The sequence below is a fragment of the Manis javanica genome, chromosome 4 (genome assembly GCF_040802235.1).
Source record: "Manis javanica isolate MJ-LG chromosome 4, MJ_LKY, whole genome shotgun sequence".
Taxonomy (NCBI): domain Eukaryota; kingdom Metazoa; phylum Chordata; class Mammalia; order Pholidota; family Manidae; genus Manis; species Manis javanica.
In genome coordinates, this window is record NC_133159.1 from 57,077,299 (window position 1) to 57,086,964 (window position 9,666).

Genomic DNA, 9,666 nt, shown 5'->3' on the forward strand with positions numbered 1-9,666 from the left:
GCAGGGCCAGTGATCCTATGAGCTCTGTATCCTGATTCTGGCTGTCACTTGGGCTGCAAAACCTCCCTTGTGTCTGCGCATTTTATTCACCTGTTAATTTGGACTCCCTGGTGACTTTGTGAATTACCTAAATACTTCCCAATAAATTCATTTTATGCTTTAATCAACTAGACTTGGTTTCTATTGTGTCTAATCAAGAACCCTAACTGGTACACTTTGTAAAATAAAAATTATTTTCTAGGATTCTAGCCCACCCACACCCTGCCTTCCCTTACTATAGACAATAGAGACAGATTATAATCATTAAACTTGGATGTAAACAACGTTAGAAGAGATATAAACTGTATCTCTTTAGAAAGGCCTCCTCTGACTCTTAGATTAGGTTAAGTACCCAAGCTACACATTTCTATAACATGCCCCTCTCATAACTGTTATCCCTTTTTATTACTGTCATTTGTTAGGTAAAGTTTGCCCTCTAGAATCAAAGTCTTCTTTGCCCACAGATACCATCAGTCTTTAAAATATAATTATGCCTGGCATATCAGCAGAGTTTCTTAAGTGTTTGCTAAACCAGTGAATGTCTGCATGAATGAATAAGTGAATATATATGACTACTTTTACTGTTGTTTGGTCACCGAGTAATCAAGTATGACTAATCTTGGGCAGATATACACATATTTAATGTGCTAGAGTTAGCCTTTTGCTTAGATCACTTTGAACTTTTCCTAAGAATTTTGTTTCAAAATTCATTCACAGCTAAATATTATTTCATCTTTTGGCCCACTGGAGATGCCCTGATCATTTTCCAAATTTTATGACACTTGATACAAAATCAGTTGAAATTCTTAGCTGATGTTTGCAATTAAAGTCATCTGTTTTATTGTCATATTTTTCTATACTTCCAATATTCTCTCTCTTCCACTTGACTGTTCTTTGCTGGTCTATCCTGTTTCTCATACAGAGCAAAATATTCCATTATCATCACTTTATTCACACCATTCCTTTCCTTGTAATTCCTCCTTCTTCAAGTATTTGATGCTACTAATTCTTCAAAATCCAACAAAAATATGATCTCTTCAACTGTTATTTCTGTACCCAGCCCAAAGTAATATTTTCCTCCTTCAAACTCTTACATTTATTATTTTATAACTCTATAATAAGATGTATATGTCTTATCTCTTTTTGTACAATATACATTCCCTGAGTATACAATGCATGAAGATTCATCTTCATATTCTCTAAGTACCTTTCATATATTATAAGTATATGTAATATTCAGGATATATACCAGATATTCAGAATATATACTGAGTAACTACATGAATGATCTTACAGTGAGAACACAGGAAACAATAGTTCTAAAAGCAATTCCCATGAAAGATTACTTGTGTATATTGATCATCTCCCAAATACATATACCAAGTTCTCTAATTTGCTCCATGTAAGTATAACCCAAATACCATATATGAAAATGACTCAGATTGTACAATCCAAATAATACATGCCTAAAAATCTCGTAGAATTGATCACCTCCCTCAGTTTCTGGGGTAGTCATTAATAGTACTGTGTCTCAGATATTTCTGGCTTTCTCCCATCTACTTTCTAGGCACAAGTTGAGATTGGGCAGGGCTGTGTAACTAGACTTGACCAGAGAGTGTGAGTGAACATGACATTTGCTAGTTCAGAGCCAGGAGTTTGAGCCTGGGAGTCCTCTTTTCATTCTGGTCTAGTAACTTACTGTGTTTGAGATGCTGCTGCTCTGTCCTCTGGGCCCCTGAGACATTGCAATGAAGAGAGCTCCCCGGAGACTTAGAGTGAACAAGAAATAAAAATATGGATATTGAAACCATTGAGAATTGGAGCTGTTTGTTACCACAGCATGAACTAGTCTTGTCTGACCGATAGTACCTTCATTTTCTTTTCAATCTAGCAAGACTGAATATGTCTAATAAGACAAACTCAGGTTTTCATTTCTCACTGTGCTCTGCATCACACTTCTTGTCACCCACTGCTTAGCACACTAACCATAATTTATGCACATGTGAAAGGAAGACAGAATCACTGATGGAGAAAATAAGTTATCAGGAATTGGATACAGAAATAGGCTTATATAGTAAAAACATAGGGGCATAATAGAATAGATTTTTGAAAATAAAAGAAAGGATTTAACTTTAAGTGTAAAATTCCATGAAGATTATACTGTAGTCTCAAGTGCCAATGGACATTTCTGTTTATTTTGAGAATTATTTATAAAAGACAAGATGATGAATGCCACTAATAAAAGTGTTTGGGTTTTAGGCTATGATTATAAAGGTAAGTTTTCTTTGTTAAAATCTGGATTTTTATTAGATAAGCATGCTCATAGAAGACATTTATATTAATATACAGATATATTTCTTTGCCTTCCTAAAGATGACTGCTACCTTTCTCATATATTATCACAGAATTTCAATATGTTATTTTTCTTTTTTAGAGGATCTAAACTTTAGAGATAAGTGACCTGCTCCAGGACACAAATGCAAGCAATAGAAGCTTAAAGAGTTATATGACCTCTCCACTCAGTCTTAGGATGGCTTATATTAACAATTTGTTTCCTGATAGCCAAAACACAATTTACGATAATAGGCATTTTTTTAATTGAAGATCAAAATAAGAAACCTATCCTAGAATAGTTGCAGTAAATTCTTAATTATAATCTTTTTTGAACCCACAATGACATTGGGATGTTAGGAGATTTCTTTAACCTATGTGTCTAAGGAGGATCATAGAAAATAATGAGGGAGTCCCATCCGTTGATCTTGAAAGAATGCTGATATAGCCCTTATGAATTCATGACATAAGTAATCTTTGTGTGGAGTCATTTTAGCAAAGCATGATTGTGTGAAGGACAAAATGTACAGACAATCAAGGAGGTTATTTTGTTCAGGCTCATTTGCCTATAGGGAGAATGTTTGTTAAAGAAGAATGTCCTAAAGAGAAGTTAAGCGCCTGGGTTTTACAGAGGCAGGTAAACAAGGAAATCATGGCAGATGAACAGGAGCTACTGGAAGGATAGAGTAAGGTCTTATCTTGGAGGATGCGAAGACAAGAGTGGTCAAGTACAAAATGGTGAAGGCATTTCATAACTGTCAGTATTTACTAGACATACAAGGCTCAGATGAAGTTCAACATTATCAATTCCAAATTCTAGTTTCTGTCAGAACACAGCAATCACTAAGTATTTTTAGCACAAGGGGACTTAATACAAATAATTAATTGCTTATAAACCACTGAAAGGGATAAAGGTTCGAGCAGCAGGGGAAACCTCTGCTAGGTGTAGTGGGGAGAACCAGGTGGTAACTAGGTTCTGCCAACCAGGACAGAACACTGCAGGAAGCATCCTCATCACAGCAAAACCTCCACAAAAGCTCACATCTGCTAAAGCCCATGCTTCCACTAAACAGTGTCAAAGAAAAAACTAACATGGCTCTACCTCCCTTCGCCTTTACAAATCATGTTCAAATGCCCCTAATTTATAGAACATAAACTGTATTCCAAAACCTAGAGTTAAGAGAATCTAGAAAATGTGGTTTCTAAATATCCATCCATTGTGAAAGAGAAGAAAAACCCTAGGAGAATTTAGCTGCTTAAAAATCAAATTGAACCTGCATGCTAACTTTTGTTTTCTTAATAAAAATACTAAAGAGTTTTAGTTCATGACACCTAGCAATGTTCTCCTCATATCACCATCTCAGACGTTTCATTACCACATGCTATTCCCTCACCTTTAAGTCACTAATGCCCTACCTCCAAATTCCTTTCACTCTCCATCTCCCTTTTATTCTCTTTACTGTCTCCTAACCTCCATCTCTTTCATGTTACTCAAGTTAAAAAAAAAATCATTAAGTAGGCTTTGAATTTCCTACTGGATTTTTGAGATTGAAATTTCTAAGCAAATGTATGTAAATTTCCAAAGCCTGCTCAATGACATTTTATTTTAAACTTTTTTGGGTTTATGAGCACACGATCACCTTTTATAGAGTAATAAGTTCTCTGATATACGTGGACTCATCTATGGGACATAGCCACTTTTCCTTTATTTACTTACAATAGCACTCTTGAAAGTCACCATCAGTACAAAGCATGTGGCCTGACAGGTTCAGGGTGACATCACAGGACCACAGGCAAGGATAAAATTGCATATCCAACAGTGCTCTTCCTTTGGCCAGATGTACTACTGAGAAATTTGTAATAACGCACTTGCCCTTTTTTGTCCCTTCTTTCTTTGTCTTCTTTCTTTCTTTCCAGCTCCCAATCTCATAGCTTTTTTATGCAGAACACAAGTTTCACTTTCTTCCATTGTGTACTGGGTACAGGAAGATAAGGAGCATCTCATTTTCCCAAAAAAGCCTATGAAGGTATTTTTTGAATGAAAGATCATCTACTATGAAAATTAATTATGCCATCTCCATAGGGACAGAAGTGGTGACTAACATTATGATGCTAAACAGAGCAATTTGTTTAATACTATGCTATTCAAAGAAAGACCAACATTTTAATTCTCAGATCTTAACCTCAACAAAAGAGAGAACTGTGTAATTAATATAGAAGCAAGCAAAGACTAGAGTGTATGGAGAAAGAAACTATTGCTCTTACTAGTTCAATAATCTGGCTAAGACAACAATCTTCTTTCGTGAAGTTTTCAATGAGATGTGGAGGAGTAGAACAATAGCAATCCTCCTTTCCTATACAATGTTTTGGTCAATTCTATGGAGCAATGGTGGGTGCAGTGGGTAAAAATATAGAGCCTAGACTCAGCCTGCCTGCATTTGAATCCTGACTCTGGTACTTAACTGTTAGATAATCTGGGATTCAGACAACTTTACTCACATTTCTTAGACTCTGTCTTCTGAACTGTAAAAGAGAGATAAAATAAAGATAAAATCTTGCCTCCCAGAGTTGTTGAAACTATTATTAAGGTGATGCATCTAAGAAATTTAACAAACACCATTGTGTACATTAATGTATGTACATTTTTATGGCACACTAGTCACTAAAGCAACACAGTTCAGTCATTCCAGGCACTTTCTCCATTCCATCTTCCATATCAAATTGCTCATGAAATTTGGCAAATTATACCTTTTAAATATCTTTCAAATCTTTTCCCACCTAACCTTAGTTTAAACTCTTAACAGCAATATCTCCTGCCTGGATTATGGAAATCACATCTTAATTCATTTTTATTATTATGTTGTGTCATTCCCTCTACCCTTCCCCATTTATCTTCTACACTGCCACCAGTGATCTTACTATATGGAAAATGTGAGCAATCTAACTCCAATTTTAAAAACTTCATTGTTCCTAAATACTTGTAAAGTTTCATCTCTTTGGTTCAGAAGATATGAACCTCATAATCTAAATTTGCAGAGAATATCAAACTTTAGAGTGTTTCAGAGTCCCTTGAGATGTTTGTTAAAAATGCAGATTTTAGTTCCCTACTCTATGGACAGTCTTATATGGTAGGTCTCAATTAAAGACCACAAATCTGAATTTTTATCAGTCCAGGAAATTCTTATACAGGGTTCCTGAGATAACCTTTTGAGAAATATCCTGCTCTATAGCCCCATTGCAAACTATTTCTCCACTATGCCTACTCTCCGTCCACCTTATACAACCAGCAGGTCTTTAAATATGATACACTTTATATACCTTTTTGTCTCTACAACTGCTATTTCTACTTCCTGAATGTCCTTCCACATTTTCTGTCTGGCTAATTTCCATTCATCTTTCAGCATGTCACTCAGTGTCACTCCTGTGTGAGGAGATCCATGAGTCCTCTCAGGAGCCAGTTTGTTGTATTTTCTCCTGTGTAATAGTGAGATTCTGTGCTAACCTCAATTTGTACTTACAGCATTTGGTTATAAGCAAATTTTAAAATTTAGACCTTTCTACTAGACAATGAAGGCATGGCAAGCAGGGAAAGCATCCCATTCATTCTTATGTTACCATTAGCCAGTCCCTGGCATATGTTAGGTGCTCAATAAGTGATCTGAAAGAAGAAACTAATAAGTGTTAGAAAGTCATTTAGAATTATTTTCAGGATTTAGGTCACATCTATATGGCAAAGTATTTCCTTCACAAGCTTTCCTCTCTTATCTAAGCCATCATCTTTGGATATCTCAAATCTTCCCAATGAAGTCAAGAGATAAATACTATTAACCTTATATTAAAAATACCTGATAAAATTTAAAACTGTTTTATGTTTGATTATTTGATTTCAATGAAGCAGAAATGTGAAGATACTGGACAGATAGAAGGTGAAAAATAGTTTCACCTATTAAATACAATATCCAGAATAATCCAGGTGTCACCTGAACTGTTGCTAACTTTAAGGGTGGACTTCTCTAACAACCCCATACAGTTCCTGGGTGAGAGAGCTGGTGCAGTTCACTTGGTCATGGGAGTGGATGATCCATAGGTTTACATAAGATTTACAGCCAAGTTTTGTCTGCACAACAGACTGACTGTTCTAAGAGAAGTTGGTGTCCTTTCCAATATTTAGCTATTTCAATTAGAGGAGATACTAAACACTGACACTGTTCAACTTTACCTGAGTCCTGTGCTCCAGGAAAACAATGGTAAAGAAATCCCTCCACCCTTTTGTATTCCAGCAAATGATTTACTGAAAAGAGACACATTTCCCCCTATGGCTTAAATAAGGATCCCAGATAACCTCCTTGTTTATACATGATAAGGTCAGATGCAGACCCTCAAATACCTATTATTTGTCTCATAAATAATTAGTTGAACTTTTTGTCCCTGCTGACCAGTCTATACAGAATGCCCAATTTGACGTAACCAAACTGTAGACAGGCTTCTCTTCTTCCCCTAGACCCCTGAATTTGGCTTACCACTGAACTTAAGCAATCACTGGAGTTTAATAAGGCACTAGAACATGGAATAATGCTCACTTAATATCTCCTTCCAAGATTCACTGGTTGCAAGAAAGACATTTCCTGTTCAACTGTCCAGTTATGCACATCTGCTCACCCAACTCCACACCCCATATATGAGGCATAATAGTAGATAAAGAGATGGGTAAATCATGGTTTTCTTCCTTTCCAATTACACTGGTCCACTACAATAATTTATTTTTCAGAACCATGAGAGAAGTAGTATTCATGACAATGATTAAGTGCAGAGAGATGAGGAGAATAATGAAAAAGCACTTATCATTCATTGAGTAGGGTTTGTAGTTTAGGCCAACAAATGTACTGGTCATTTTACTTTAACAAAATTGGAGGAAACTAGAGTTAAATGGTAATTAGTTAAATAAGGTAACAAAGCATTGTGCTTGAGATTTAGTTACAGGAACCACTCAATACACAAGAGCAGGTCACCAATTATCAGAACTTTCTTAATTTTAATAGGTGGAAGCACAAGGCATAAGACACTTTAACTTCTGTGAATAGTCCCCTAGGATTTGCAGAGAAAATGGAAAAAAAATATGTGGGAAAATAGTCCAATACAAATGTTATACTGGCTTTTTAAAAATCACTTTACTTCCTTCGCTGGGCTCTGATGAATAAATGTGGGCACTAAAGGATTTCTGTGTAGAGGGTAGACTCTTAGGCAGTCTATTTAGCATGATTGATGATTTCTTTTTCAATTGCATGATTCTCATTAAAAGAGTTTTCTTTTCAGGGTATTTATTAATTGAGATATCACTGTACGAGGCAGCATACAATACATTAATTTAAAAAGCATCATTTAAAAAATGGCGTTCTTCACCTTGAAATTTTGTTGTATAATATCAGAAAGAGTTCTGCAGGTTTACAAATTGAATGTTTCATTATGTTCTAATTCTAGGCATATTATGGAAATCATTATTTTTGGCTTGTATATTCTAATCATATTCCAAAGATTTATAGATGTGATTAGAAACACTTTGATATTCAATGCAGCACAATGACTTTTCGAAAGTGATATTTACAGCTGGTAATGTGTGTGCTTCATCATTCTCTATAAGAGCTGTCATTGTCTTAAAGAATAGAGGTAGCTACACCAGTAACAATGAGGATAGAGTGCACAATCAAAATTAAAAATAAAACCAGAAAATAAAATTTCCCAAGTTCCCCAAATTATCACAGTGGGGTAACTTACATAAAAAAAAGAATATCAAGGGAAGGAAATAGAAAATTATCAACAATTAAAATTTATAAAAAGAATTGTGATACCAGGGGTAAGGATAGGGATACTGAAAGTCCATCATTGGTACATATAATTTCTAGTGTAATATTTTACCAAGCACTCATTATTTAACTAAAATAGAACAGCCTGTTACTTTCACACAACTCTTCATATTGGATTAGCTCTAAATGCACTTTAACGGGGATTCACATCTGCTGGACTCCTGTCTGCTTCATTATGTTAATTCTATTTTGAAAGTGTTTCTTTTAATTACCTTAGCTATCCACCTATATAAGAAATGGGAAGATTAGTTTTCTTTTGAAGACAAGAGTTGCTGTGAAATTTCCTGACTGCAAATATGCTGACATCAAATTTTACTACTCTAATGTATGCTATCCCTCTTCACAGAATCTTGATCAACTTTAATTTTTTTTACCCCCTTCCTCAACTTTTTGAAGTCCAGTTATAGCAATGGAAGCAACAGCAGCATGTTTCAAAACATTTTCCATATCTTTCATAACAATACTTTAACATCACAAGGTTTTTGCTTCCTGCACAGCACCATTACTGATTAGTTAATGGGCCATTCCTACATCTTATAAAGCCAGATGAAATAGGATCGTGAAGAAACAGTGGATTTCATAGTTTTAACCCATTGCTATATTTCTTTTGATGCAAAATCAGTTATTTAGTCAGCAGCATTGTTTTGTGGCATATTATGACCTTAAATAAGTCATTGTATAAGTCTGCATGTGGTCGCATTGCAAGCATGGAAGGCATTTACATACTTAGAATTAAGTGACTAGTTGAGATGAACCACTGCCCACTGCATGAGAGAAGGTACCCAGTGTAATCAATTTGCCACTGGGTAGCTGGCTCAGTCTCCCTTGAAAATGTTTCTGGGCCCACCATTGGTCTCATCCGTGGGCAAGCTGGGAACCCTGTACAGGCAGTCGCCATATCAGCCTTGGTGGTTGAGCATGTGCCTAGCCTTCAACCTTTGATGCTAAGTCCACTTTTCCTTTAAGCAAGCAGTATATGTTAGTTTCCTAGGGTTGCTATAACATTACAAACTGGGTGGCTTAAAACAGAAGTTTATTCTCTCACAGTACGGAAAGACAGAAGTCTGAAATCAGGTTGTTGGCAGGATTCTTACAGGAGGCCTTGAGGAAAAATCTGTTCTGTGGCTCTTTCACACTTCTTGAGGCTGCCAGTGACCCTTGGTGTTCCTTGGCAAAAACTCCAATATCTGCCTCTTTACTCACATCGCCTTCTTCCCTGTGTGTGTCTGTGTCTCAAATCTTCCTCTTTTTCCTCTTATAAGGATACCAGTCGTTGGATTTAGGGGCCACCCTAAATCTAAGATAATCTTACTCAAGGTCCTTAATTACATCTGCAATGACCGTATTTCCAAATAAGGTCACATTCAGAAGTGCCAGGTCTATTATTTGAACATATCTCTTGGCAGGACACAGTCCAACCCACCACACAGCAGGG